At 53.1% G+C, this 14,036-nt stretch overlaps 1 protein-coding gene across 3 annotated transcripts in view; it reads right to left on the bottom strand.

The window, feature by feature from the left end:
- Positions 1-13,822, bottom strand: part of GNG4 (G protein subunit gamma 4) — a 42,662-nt gene extending 28,840 nt beyond the window's left edge. Inside the window, exon 1 of one of the 3 annotated variants that reach the window (XM_033099845.1) lies at positions 13,747-13,822. The gene's annotated coding sequence lies outside the window, so the exon portion shown is untranslated. Of the gene's footprint in view, positions 1-12,805; positions 12,899-12,982; positions 13,095-13,746 lie in introns of those variants that run through there. The other 2 variants (XM_033099844.1, XM_033099846.1) reach the window with 2 other exon arrangements.
- Positions 13,823-14,036: the final 214 nt, after the last annotated feature.

The following is a 14,036-nucleotide window of genomic DNA, read 5'->3' as shown; positions in this document are numbered from 1 at the left end:
GGAAGCCCCCATGAAGGCAGAGCGGTCACGGCAGGTGTTCTGCTCACCCTGGTAGCTCGGGTGAGAGCACAGGGCTGTGTGCACTCTGTGAAGGGCTGTCTGTGCAGCCCCAGATGGCGGGCCAAGGCCCCAGCTGGTCAGCTTGTCATAAACAAGGCCATGTGATGGCCCCAAGGCTACCTGCGGGGTGTGGGTGCAGCTAGCTCAGTGCCACTTAGGAAGTGTGGTCCGAGGACCTGAGGGACACATCCCACCCCTCGGGGAGGAAGTGGATTTGAGGACGCAGCTGGTACCCCCAGGAGGAGGCGCTGTCGGCACCTACAGTGACTGACAAGTCTGCTTAAGCGTCCTGCTAACTTAATTTTTTCTAATTCTTCTGCGAGCGGTGATATATGGATTAATGCTCAGCTAACCAAAGGATGGCCCTTTCTGACAAGAAAACTCATTTTGCGAACACATCACGTATGAGTTTAAAAACAACCAAGATGGCTCAGCGGAGCACAAGCAGGAGCTGCGCGGCGGGCGAAGGCTCGTCGCCTCGCAGATGCGGAGCATGTTTCGAGCGGGCGCCCTCCTGGTGGCTGCGTGGGCTGTGGAGCTCAGAGTTCGCCCTTCGACTGAAGGTCCCTGATGCTCGTCCTGGAGATAAAGCAGCTAGGGAAAGGCATTTTTCAGGTAGGAAGGGTGGGTGGGGAGCCAGGAGGCTTGCCTTTAATCCAATCTCTGTTTGCGATTACTTGCTTCACTGTGAACAACTTTCTGTCCTGATTTGTAACTGTCTGCCATCTTCTTGCCCGGAAAAGATCAGTTATCAAGTAAAATGCCTCAGGTGGGAACAAAACCCGTAAGACAGCTTGGCAAATTCATAGAATATCAGACACTGTCACTTGACTTTGAGATTAGGTAACAATTTAATGACTTGATCTTGAAAAACAAATTGTAACGCAGTTCTCATTCTAGATTAGAAGCATTTATGACCAAATGACTCAAAGACAGCAGTCTTAAAAGAGGAAGAACTGACATTGAGGGCTGTCAGCCTCTGACACGGTTGATCATTTGTTATATATATTAGTAGGATTTCTCCAAGGTGGCTAACAGACTGGCCTCAAGTGAGCTTTGCCTGGGGGAGGATATTTTAGCAGCAGTGCAAAAAAAAAAAAAAAAAAAAAAGGACCCATAAAATAAGCCTGAACATAATCTGGATATTGTCCAGGAAAAAAGATGCGGAGTCTGACAGGTTTTTCCTTCATATGTGGACGGCCTGCTAATGATCCCTGCAAAAGACCTGCTCAAGGTGAACCATCCGGAAGTGGTAGAGGTGGCAGTGATGAACGGCTGGGCTGGCGGCAAACAGAGATCAATTCCACATCTTTCCAGACGCGGAAGCCACAGACCACAGGATCGTGTAGCTGATCTGACCTATGCCTGCACCCCTCCGGAAGCACCTGAAACGACACAGCTCCTTGAGCGCCAGGTGGCTGGACCATGTGGGGACAGCTCTGAGCAATTTCTGAGTTAAGACAGTCTGCCTGGGAGGCTGGCTCTGGCTATTCCTCCTTTTAACCAGATGTCAACTAGTTGTTGTGAAGAGGCCCCTGAGATGGGAACATTGTGAGTGAAGAGGCACAAGAAAAATGGGAAAATGGATACATGGTCTAGCTCATGTACAAAGTCTCTGTAAGTGAACAGGGAAGGATGCAAAGACTAGCCTCCATATCTGAGAGCAGACAAATGAAGCTCTGGTCCCAGCAAAGGTTTGGGAGAGGGAGGAGGGGGATTCACAACCAGAGAAGGCCGAGGTTGGGGTCCAACGTGACGGCACACTTGGTCCCACTGGTCACTAACTAGTCCCCACTTTGGCAGGGAGGGTGGGGGACCAAAAGCCAGTCTCAGAACTACCTTCTCTACCTACACAGAGAGACTCAGCCTCTGGAAATTCTCCACTCAATGCCCTGTGGGAGGAGCAAAGCTGCTTAGAGATGCTTCCTGCTCTGAAGCCAGCGGCTGAAACAGAAAGGCAATGCGGAAAAAGGTAGACAGAAAATAAATGCAGGGTATATTTAGAAAATTTGCCATCATGTGACATTGTTAATGAACCACAGAGGACTAGAAATGGAAGGGATTCCACAGGCCATGGTTCCGATGGTTTTAAAACATAAAAGTCCCTTCTAAAATTAAAAATGCAAAAAAATAATAAAATAAAAAATGCAGCCTCCCTTATAGTAGTTCTTTTAAGATCTATTGACTCAGAAAACAAAGATATAAAGAATTCAGTAATGCACTTAAAATCATTTTTATCTTATTGATACACACTTGCAAACCGGCCACATACAACCAATTGCATGACATTCTGTCAATCTGCGCAGGTTCCTGGTGTGGAATGGATTCAGGGATGTTTGCAGGAATCCTGGGCACCACTGTGAGGGAGCTGAGGGCTGGAAGAGGGGAGGTTATTTAACCTCCTTTAACCAGCCAGTGAGTGGTTGGGAAACGGTGTCACCACACTGCTAGGGGACATCAGGTAACTGCTAGGGACCTTGCTTTCACCTCCATCTGGGGGAGCCTGAGGGTCCTTCCTTTCACTGGACAGGTGAGCCCAGACTAGAGTGGGGGCGACTGGCTCTCTGTGTAGAGAGAACATCTTGACACATTGGTCTCTGCTTTCTCTCCGAGCTTCCTTGTACCTGACCTATGGCCAGCCAGCTGGAGGCACCATGCTGCCTCAAGGGGGAACGAGGATGATTACAGGTAGAAAGACAAAGGTATTTTGCTCTTGACTTTCAAAGTAGGTTCTGAAAGCCTGCCTCAGGGACAAGTTTGGATGCCAAAGCTTTTATTTGTGGGAGGAAGGCTCTTAGAAAGAGACGACCCCAAAGGTACCTAGACAGAGAACAGAGACAGGCCAGGATGGACCTGTCCCTAGGACACCTGCACTGGGAGAGGGGTGGTGAGTAGCACAGGAAACCCCAGGAGTCTGGGGACCCAGGCATAAGGACAGCAGACAGCACTGAGAAGCAGGCCTGCCACCTCTGTCATCACATTGGGAGCCATGCCTGTAGCAACTTGTGGCCACGCAGGGCCACGTTCTCCAAGGGCCTCCCATCAACAGACCGGAAAACCACTGTGGGGCCCAGAGATAGTGGTGAGTTTTGTCCAAACCACCTTATGCGACATTCATGTCAGAAGAACAGGGGTCACAGGCACCCCCTCCAGCAGGGTGGGGACCCTGAGAGGTAGTGCTGCATACATGCTCTGGCATTTCACTTCTGTACTTGGGAGGGGGCACCGCTGACCTGAAATCTGGCACCCTAGTTCCTTGTAAGGTATTTTGGGTCATTTTTTTCCGCTTGAAAGGCAGATCATGCAATAGACAGTGTGGCCTCGGCCAACTGGCACTTCTCTGACCTTAGCTTCTTTCAAGAATAGGGATAATGATTCCTACCTCTGGCAATTCTGAAAAGAGCAAGTGGACAGGGAACGTGGATAGGGAACGTGAGCTTTTCGTAAACTACAAAATGCTGATCAAATGCTGGCTAGTTCTCCTTTGGAAAATCTAAGCACGGCCTGTAAAATACTTGGAACACAAATGAAGCAGACAGATCCAGAGTGTTTTCAGGTAGTGTGTTTAATATTCAAAAAAACTTAACATACTGCCTCAAAATTCCTCTGAATACTTATTTCAGTCAAAGACTGAGGGATGGGGGTGCTTTAAATGAAAGAGCAACAGAATTAGAATGAACGAAAGAATTGTGAGATAGAAACAGATGCTTGATGACAAGAGAATTTTAAATGCATAAGGTGCTGTGCTTAGCCAGTCTTTCTCTGTCTACTGGCCAGAAAGGTGCTTTGAAACCACTGAAAATAGAGACAAGGCAGAGCTTTGGATCAGCAAACAGCTCAGTCTGCACCTGGCATCAGGCAGAGGTGGGTGAGCAGGGCTTGGGGAGCCGACCTTTGACCCTGGGGGACACTCACAGTCAGGTATGGAGTTGAGCACACTTCCAAAAAGAAGCACAGGCAAGCAGCTGTGGGGACCACCCCTCTGCTGACCACGAAGAGCCCACAGGAGCCAGGCTCCTGCCTGCCCACCTGCCGGGTTCATCTTCTGATGCTCCCCATCTCCAGCAGCCCTGAACTGCTGCCTCTCAGTCCCTGCCAGGCAGGAGACAGGTGACAGGGGGCAACTGCAGGACCCAGAGCCAGACGCCTGAATTTCAAATCCTGGATCTGCTCCTTACTCGCTAGGTAACTTCCGGCAAATTACTTAACCTCTCGCTTTCCTCAAGTGCCAAATGGGAAGAGAAACACTGCACTAGTTTGTTGCTGCTGCAACAAATTGCCACAAACATGGCTGACAACAACACAAACTTACTGTTTTACAGTCTGGCGTTCAGAGGCCCACAGCGTCAGCAGTGATGCAGCTGGTGGGGACGGCGGGGGGGCTCTGGGGGCAGGCTGGTTCTTTGACTTCTCCTGCTTCTAGAGGCTATTCATGCCCCTCCTCCACGTGCAAAGCCAGCAGCCTGGCGCACCTTCCCATCTGACACTCCTGTCCCGCTCTTAAAAAACCACTTGCGAGGAGCCACCAAATTACCCAGGACTACTTCCCCATCTCAAGATTCTTCCTGTTGACCCGCCAGGCCACATGTTAAGAATACAGTCATCCCTTCTCATCTCGGGGGGCGGGGACCCCCAGTGGATGCCTGAAACCGCAGATAGTACCAAACCCTACACATACTATGTTTCTGCCTGTACATACATACATTTTCACTTACAGGAAGCAGTTCACGGTGTCTCTCTGGCACGTCCAAATTGCCAGCATCACGGTGCTTCCGGGCCATGAAGAAGTACATAAGGGTCACTTGAACACAAGCAGTGTGATACTACGACAGTCGATCTGATAGTTGAGATGTTACCAAGTGACTAACGGGCAGGGGTCTCGACAGTGTAAAGATGCAGCACGAAGGGATGGCTCATGTCCCGGGAGGGATGGAGTGGGAAGGCACGAGATTTCATCACGCTGCTCAGAACAGTGCACAATTTAAAACGTATGAATTGTTAATATCTGGAATTTTCCCTATTTAATATTTTTGGACCTCGGTTGATTGGGTAATTGAAACCGCGGATAAGGGGGGACTACTGTGCATGAAACAGTTCTTCCCAAGCTGTGTCTCCTAACCCATCCTGGTCCACAGGAAAGGGGACTGGGGGGTGGCCTCTCTCCTCTAGTCACCCCCAAGTCTTTAAGACTTGGGGAGCCGCCTAGGGCACCTTCTGGAGGGTCCGGGTCAGGGCTCTCTCTCTTTGGCCACCGCCTGGCACCTGGCCCATCGGGAGCCCGGTCTCTGGGTGACTGTCCACAGAACAGTCAGGCTGTTTGGTACAAGAAATCTCCATCCTGTGTCGTTTTGCTCAGTCTCTTCCTCTGCCTTGAGTTTGCTACCAACTGTTCCTCTTGGGGTGCCTTGTCTGTGGGGGTGTGTTGGGAGGAGACTGAGGGGAGCAGAAGCCTGGCCCTGCCAAGGAAGGCAGCTGAGCACAGTCTGTGGCCTATCGCGTTGAAACGCGCTTCCGTCCTTGCTGACTCCTAGCGTATCAGACAAGCTGATTGCACAGGCACCTTCATCTTGGATCGGTTCAGCAGGGCCTTCTGTTTGCAGCCCATTTAAAATCTGTAACCCTTTCCCTGGCACTCCATCTCCCTTCCTGCTTTTAGTTTTCTCCCAAGCATCTAGTCCATTTTAAGAAGCTTATTTACTTACTTAAGTTACTTTTGACTTTCCGACTTCTCATTGCTCGGATCCCTCCACTAAAATGTCAATTCTATAAGGGCGGGGTTTTTTGTCTTCTCCCCAACCCCTAATGCCTGCTTTCTGTTCACGGCTGTGTCCCCAGCATTCAGAACACATAGAGAGGAAAACCAGCAGACAGTGCGGAACCGTGAGAGGAGAGAGACCCCACCTCCTGCGGGCGGGCGGGCGCACCTCACAGCTCACAGCAGCGTTCCAGAGGGAGGCAGGGCAGGGAGCCCCTACGGCGGTCCCCCAATCTGAGTTGCCACGATGACTGTAAAGCAGGGTCAGGGCCCAGCCCTCCTGCCTCGGATCCCCAGAGGGGGGTTGGGGAAGACATAAAACAAAAACACACCCTTGGGTAGAGACACGTGCTCCCCGAAGGCTAATACACTGCAGCTCTCCTCAGCCCCCATCAACAGGAAGTGAGAGATGGTGGGAGCAGCGTCAGCCCAGATTCGCAAGTGTCAGGGGGACAAAGAAGCATCACCAACAGGCAGAGCTGTAACTGTGGGCACGATGAAAGCATGAGTCACTGCAGGGCGCTGCTGTCGGCTCTGCCTGCTTCGCAGAGCCTGGCGGCTGAGCAGCCACAGGGACCACCTGGCGGGGTCCCTTCTGAGGGACCTCAACACATGAAAACCTGCCTTTCTTAGAAAGAGTGTGCATTTTACAGTCATTTTCGTTTTGCCCTAAACTTCAGATCTGTTTTCTTTCACCCCTGGGAGGCGAGTCAACCCCTGTGTGGCTTCACTGGGCACCAGTGACTCTACCTGTGTCCAGTGCGACTCCTGTTCCCCCTGGACCGCAGCTGCTGCTCGCTCCGCCTGCGTCTTCCATTCACTAAACCAGGTCGTGTCACACGCCTGGCTCTCTTCCCCTCCCCGTTAGGTCAGACAGCAGTCAGTGCCCACTGAGCGAGGGCCTGAGTCTTGCAGGGAAGCCCACCGTCCACCCACCAGCTCTCTGGCCTCCTTCCTCTGACTTGCCCCCAGAGCATGGAGGACACACGGGGACCGTGAACTCCCGCATCTGCTCACGGCAGCCCTGGGTCCCTCCCTCACAGAGTAGGCTCTTCCCTCACCTGGCTCCAGCTGCCTTTCTGCTCTACTCCCTGGACTTCCACAACTCTGAGCCTTTGCACATGCTGGTCCCTCTGCTTGGAACGCCCTTTGTCATTTGTCTGGATTGAAAAACTGTCCTCAGCTTCCCAGGGCCCCTGAAGACAGGACCTCTGCTCTCAGGCCTTCTCTGGGTCCCACTGACTGTTGCCATGCTCGGTGCCCCCACAGCACTTGAACCATGTGTCACAGCGTTAATCCCGGGGTAGGGAAACTGTGGGATACACACATTCCCTCTAGATTTTGAGTTCTGCGAAGGGCATGACTATGTCTGACTCATCTTGAAGTCGTCAGTGCCTGAAACATTTGGTGCGTAGCCTGTAGGTGAATGTCACATATCCCGTAAATGAATGTCTTAGAAACATACGGTTTACATACAGTCTATTGCTTTCAGCAAGACACAGGCATAGAAAAACTCCTTCTATAGAGTGCAGCGTGGTTAGCAGCAGTAAGGCCCAGGAAAGCCGGAGAGAGGCTGTCATGGTGAGGACCAGCAGATCTCTGGGATGCAAACCCCACGACACAGAAAATTTCTGTCTAACAAAATTGTGCCTGGGCTCCAGGCCAATGACCAACTTATTTCCAACGTTACTTACTACAACAGAATCTAGCACAAGGAGAGGTTTGGAGAGAAACGGGAGTTTGGAGGAATGGGACCCAGGAGAGATCACAGTGAACCTGGGGGTGTGGGGCTGCTTCCTGGGCCTGTTATCCCACCTCTTCCTAACAGTCCTGAGAGTGGGGCCACGCCAGAGCAGCAGCTGGGGGCACACTCGCTGCGGGGGAGACAGAGCAAGCACAGGGGAGCCAGTTCTACCAGACCAACCACGTGGAGAATGGTGCTGGGACACCAACCCCAAACGAAAGGGCAGTGGGGTCCACTCCAAGACAGGGACAGGGTGGGGGTCCAGGGCGGGGTGTACCCAGGGACCTGGAAGGTCTCGGTGGGCAGAGACTGCAGTGACCTTGTCCCTGTCAGACGAAATTCACCTGGAGAAGAGATGCTGATGAAGCACTCTGTTCCAGAAAGAACTTGGTGGCCGACATCACGGTCAGTTTCCCTGTGTTGTTGCCCTTGGAGGTCGAGGCTTTGGGATTCTCCACTGAGGAGCACCCTCCCTTCTCGGCTACACTCCAGACCCACCACTGCCCCTACAAATGTCCAGAAGCCTGACTGTGCCTTCCCCTCCCCGTAACCTTGGCTTCCCCATCTAGACCACCGCACATCCACTTGTCCACTTCAGTCATCTGTCCCGTAACCAGGAGGCAGCCCTCCCTGGTCTGTGTGGCCCCACAGGTCAGGGGGCAAATAAGCATCTGCCAGGTGGGGCCCCCAGCTTGTAAGTGAAGTTACCTGGGGCAGAGAGAAAACAGAACTGTTCCAAGGTTGGTGACAGAAACTAAACCAAATAGGGATTGTGCATGCTGGGTCAGCATACCACAGGCTTCTGGCTCCAGACTTCTCCGAGGAAATTTCTCTGCTGGAAATGCTGAAGGGGATCATAATGTACCACCCCCAAAAACATGCCACTCTGGCATAAGGATTATTTTGAGCTGCAGGCAATTAATAAACAGGAGGAACACTTGGCTTCCCCCTTTCTGTGTAAAAGCAGGGCATACATTTCCCTTTGTAAAGGTGTACCCCACCTTCTCCAATCCCAGGAGCAAGAAAACCTCCATTATCACCAGAGAGAAGGTCGGCGTACCTATTGCACAAACAAACCTTACTAAAATAAGCCTTATCTTCCATTAGTTTCCCCATATAGTTACCTTCCCACAATTTACTGCCCCTAGAAGCTAAAACTCCCTTTTCTTTGTCTCGTCACCCTCCCACAAGTTATCTTCCTTTGTTAAAATTGTGTATAAGCTCTCGAGCCTAACCCTTTATGGTGTATAAGCTCTCGAGCCTAACCCTTTCTTCGGTTTTCTCCTCTTTCCTGTGGAGCTCCTGTGTGCCTGTATAACAAACCTTTCTCCTGTTACTCTGGCTTTTTTTTCCTGTTCAGCTCTCCTGTTGTCAGTTTAATTCACAGGCCCCAGACACTAAATCTAAGAGTGCAGAGGAAAAGTTTCTTTCCTCCCCTACTGTGTTCATCAAGGGTCTACACAGCAGGACAGGTGTCCCCACATTAGGCTAGACAAGCCCTGCAGAGGACTACACTGCAGAGGGCATGCCTGGACCCTCACAGGTAAGGAAACGTGGGAAGGTGGAGGCCCACCGTGATAGTGGGTTCCACAGATAAGAGGAGGTCCTCCAGCAGTGGAGACTCAGTCTGTGAGGGTCCCAGGCTGCCAGAACCTCCTGACAACAGGAGTAGTAGGGGACAAAACACAGCTCTTTCCAAGGTGTATTAGTGATTTGATTCTGGGCACATAAAGGTGGGCTGTTGCTGGACCTGGAAGGAAACCTCGCTGTATAGGCAACACGCAGTGGGTGGGCAGCAAACACAGGCTGCCCCGCCTCCAGGAGCCTGACCCCGGGGCCAGGCCCAGCCTGAGGCCACCCCAGCTGTGTGCCACCCTTGTCTTTGACTTTGCAACAGTGTCACAACCTGAGCCACAGAGCCACCTGCAGGCCCCAGGCGACCTCCCTGATTGCTCTGCTGCCCCCCCTCAGGATTTCCCTGGCTCATTCCTTCCTGCTCTCTGATTCCACTTCTCCTACCTGGACCTTCATACCTGCACACACTTTTGGTAATCTCTCGATGTTACATGTTTGTGTGATGAAACACTGCAAGAAGTCAACATCGCTGAGTGCACATCCACCTGTCATGGTCACACCTTTTGCTTTAGTTGTAAAGGTGTTTCAGTAAGAGTTTTTAATACAATCTTTCCTTCTCCCCATTGCTGTCGCTCTGCCCCTCCCCCACGGGTGGTGAGGTGGAGACGGGTAGAGGAGAAGGTTCCACAACTGTCACCTGGATGTGAGCTTAGGAGGACACACAGGGAGGAACGCGAAAAGCTGGAAGGTGCAGAGTGGATGGAGGGCTGCCACCCGAGTGTGCACACTTTCGTGGGGGGGAGAAGTGACAAGTTGGGCCCCAAGGGATGCTAAAGCATTTCTTCTACCCCTTCCATCCTCCTCAGCATCACAGCGCACGTCCCACTAGAGAGAGCCACCCCAGCCACCAGGAAGCAGTGTCCTGAGAAATGGTGAGAGGAAAGAGGAGCACATCCTGTCCTTTGGGGAAGGAGCTCATGCGCAGCCCCTGGGGTGGGTCACTGCACTTCTTCTCTTCCCACATCTCAGTTGCTCTCACTCCCCATGTGCATATGCTAGTCCTTGGTTAGTCAGCACCGCCCACCAAACACCCTGCCAGAACACTCCTGGATGGAAAGGACACTAGTGGTCCCCAGCACTTTTTGCTAAAGAGAAATCTTGCAGGTGTGGTGTGAGGTTTATGAGACTACCCACATGGTGTGCCGGGCTGAAGCACCCCCCACCCCCAATCACTGCCGGCTCACCTGCCCCCCACCCCATCGGGTCCTCCCAGGTGGGGCCCTCCCCTCTGCTTGGCACCTGGGGCCATTACAAGTACCACATCTTCAATACACCCGCAGACGTGCCAGTGTCTGCTCAGGTCCCCAGGAACACTGGTTGCCATGTGACCTAACGAAAGCCTGACAAACTGGTGTGGAATGTTCCAGCCTGTGTGTTGAACTCATCTCTTTCTAAGTCCCCGCTGTTCTCGCGGCAGTTATTTTTTCTTCAGCAGTACTTCTTGCCTCTACTTCCTTCCCCAAATGGAAATTTCATTTGCATTTCTTTTCACTTCTGATCATTTATTTAAGATATTTGCTGTATTCTTCCTTTGGTTTTAATCAGCTAGTTAAAACCTTCTAGTAGTATTATGCTAATGTCTATACACTGTAATAGACCTCCCTGTTTTTCTTTTCCTGACACTCACTTACCTTCTGATTTTCAATTAAAATACCTTTGCTGGCTAACTGCTGAAAGGATGTTGTATAGTATTGTTGGTGTACTAAAGAAATTAAATTTCAGTTTCTGGTTTACAAAAACTGAACAAATAATCTCTGTACTTGAATAATAAGTCTCTTTATGCCTATGTATGTCTAGAATGAATAAAAATAGCAAATAAAAAAGGAAAATCTGCAAGATTAGACAGTGTATGCTCATATAGGTGTTCTGAGAACAAACCAAGTAATATCTTAAAAGACGCTGTTTTAAAATTCCATGAAGAAAAAGGGGAGTCTACTGGCATGCACTGCATTTTAGGCTTGCTCTCCTCTTCAAGTACAACAAAAATGAGACAAGGTAAGAAAAATGTGATAGTAAGATGTGGCTATAAATAAATGAGGCTGATTTGTAGACGTCAGTTTTTTCTCAGTCATTTGGCTGCTTTCCTCAGGAAGCAGTAGTGAGTGAGAGGCGGCATTACACACATTCACTCTTAAAGCCCCACCCCATCCTCCCGAGAGAGCAAGGGGGGACCTGCGCCCCCAGTTCCCACCTGATATTCCACCATTTCTAAGAATGTAGAGACTTGTGAGCCTCAGGGACTGTGATTTTGGCATTAAAAACTGTAAAATGAATATGGGAAAAGCTTTCTCCTGGTTCCTCCACCATGGACAAAGGCAATGGCCTAGCCAACCCATGGGATTGGAGAGAATGACCCTTCTGCTGTGCTGTTTCTCAGCTGCCTTCCTTTAGTCAATTTTAAGGAGGCTGAAGATTGGAGCCACATGTGGGCGGAGAAGCAAACAGGAAGTCTATTGTCTTGGTCATTTCAGCCTGATAACCCCAGATGAGGCTACTCATCAAACTAGCAAAACATCGCAATACACACCAGTGTATTTACACCAACACCGATTATTGATTAAGGGCTATGTCCACCTCTTATCATGTCTGATAACTGAGCTCACCCAGCAGTTTGGAAATAATTCGCAGTTTACAGGTCCCGTGTCTCATTTCTCAGGACAGAAAAGGCCTTTCCATGCATCACCTCGTTTGCTCCCACAGTAGCCTCTGCAGGGAACGGGGCCAGATCCCCGGTTTGCCTCCCCACTGCGGGCAAATCTCAGGAAAAGCATTTCCCCCAAGGAACCAAGAGGCCAGTACAGAGACTAGGTCCCGTTGCTGCCGCTTTGAGGCGTTTGCCAAAAGATTTTCCATCACAGGACTCAGGAGCGGACGGCAGGCCTAACACGTTTTCATGGGGACACCGGCGCAGCCCAGCAGGCCTCTGGCTGTGACTAGCCTTTTACAGCCCTGGGAGGGAACAGCAAGCGAGAACCCGGGGAAGCGGGGTTGGGGAGGGGCGAGACCTGATGGTGTCCACCATCGACTTTACCACTTGATTAAACTTTGACATTTTTGGATTTCCTAACACCATAGCCCAACATACACAAAAATAAGTAAATCCTCCTAAATTAAGACGTGTTCTCCAGCCACATCTCTGCCCCCTCGCCTTCCCGTTATTATTTCTAAGGCAATTGAAAAATTACAACAAAGCCGCCCGGCGCGCGCCGCAAAGGCGGCGCATTTCAGCACCAGCCTCGGGGACAGACGCCATAGGGAAGGGACAAACCCTCGCATTTGTGACTCCAGGAACCGCTCTCGAGGCAGGTGTCACGGGGGCTGGGAACCAAGAAGGCTTCTGCAGGCGTTCGCCAAAAGAATTTTCCCCAAATCAAACGACCAACTGGCCAGTCCACCCCTTCCAGGACGGTCCTATGCAACGGGGACGTCCCTGCCGAGAGAGGAGAGACCGCTCCGTGACCTAGATATGGACAAGGGTCCCCCGGAGCCTCGCCGCCTCCAGCCGGAGAACGGGCGACCCCCAGGAGAACCCCCAAGGTTCCGAGTGGTCCGTCCGCACGTGCGCTCGGCGGAGGGCCCCGGTTCCAGCAGCCGCATTCCCGCGCGCTCACCTGTGCTGGCCCCGGCGGGTCGGTCCGCGAGGCTCCCCGGAGCGCGGCACCACCACCCGGCCCCGGGGCCGTACTCCGGCTCCAGGACGTTCCCGCCCAAACCCCTTCCTTTCTGTCCCGCGCCCCGACCCGCGGAGCCCGGGCTGGCCCGTCCCCACAGTCCCGGCCGCCACTCACCAAGCGCCGCTCACGCGCGGGCTTTGTCTCCGGCGGGGCGCGCGCGGGGGGCCAGGCCGCGCGGCATCGTCCCCGTGGGCGCGGGCGGGCGCGGGCGGGCTCCGCGTGCGTCCGGGGGTCCCCCGGCCGCGTCCGCAGCCCCGTCTGGGAGCGAAGGCAGCCGGACGCCGAGTACAGGTCCGCTCAGCCCCTGCGCGCGGCTCTGGGGAGCCTCCAGGCGGGTGGTGGTCGCGCCCGCTACGCAGCGGGGTCTCCCCGGGCGCCCGGGAGGGGCCGGGAAATCCCGCCCGCCGCCTACGTCACTGGTGCGTCACCGGGGCTCCCGCGCGGGGGCTCCGTGCGCCCCGCCTCCCACCCGTTGCCCACGCCCCCCGCCCGCTCCGCGCTCCCAGCTGGGCTCGCTACCAGCGTCCAGACCGCGCCCCCCGCGTCTCACGCCCCTCCGCCAACCGACAAGCACCCCCCTCCCCCGCTCGGCCCGCGCGTTCAGCGCCGCGCGTCCCCCAGCCCGGCCCGCACCCCAGCCTGCCCAGCACTCCGCCTGGAGCGCGCGCTGCCCAGGGCTGGCGGAGGGGAGGGGATGCGAGGGGAGGGTCCCTGGGCCGCGGTCCTCGCGGGATCTGAGCCTCCCGCGTCCCTATCCTTGCCTGGGGGTGCGTGCCAGGGACACGCCAGGCTGGGCGCGGCCGTTCGCACCTGCCACAGAGAAATGCATCATATAGCCCCCCCCCCCCCCGGACAGTGCGTGCAGAAACGCTTACTACCTGTAAATATTCACACTTCCCGGGAAGGCTAATGACGCCGTTGCTACGTGACAGGAGGTGCGGGGCTGCCCAGTCGCCAGCGCCGGGAGTGAGAGCTGGTCGGCGGCCAGGAGGCGGCAACACACTCCGGGTATTCGGTATTCGAGGGGGGCAGAAATCGGTTCGTCATAGAGCTGTGTCTTGCTTTTTTATTCCGCCTGAGTGAGATACATTACGTGCCTTTTAATGGGACTAAGTCATTTACTTCTTATGTAATTATCATGTTGTTGGGTTGAAATCTACACTCTTGC

The sequence above is a fragment of the Rhinolophus ferrumequinum genome, chromosome 27 (genome assembly GCF_004115265.2).
Source record: "Rhinolophus ferrumequinum isolate MPI-CBG mRhiFer1 chromosome 27, mRhiFer1_v1.p, whole genome shotgun sequence".
Taxonomy (NCBI): Eukaryota; Metazoa; Chordata; class Mammalia; order Chiroptera; family Rhinolophidae; genus Rhinolophus; species Rhinolophus ferrumequinum.
The sequence above is the reverse complement of the archived record's forward strand: the minus strand, read 5'-3'. Positions and strand labels throughout refer to the sequence as shown.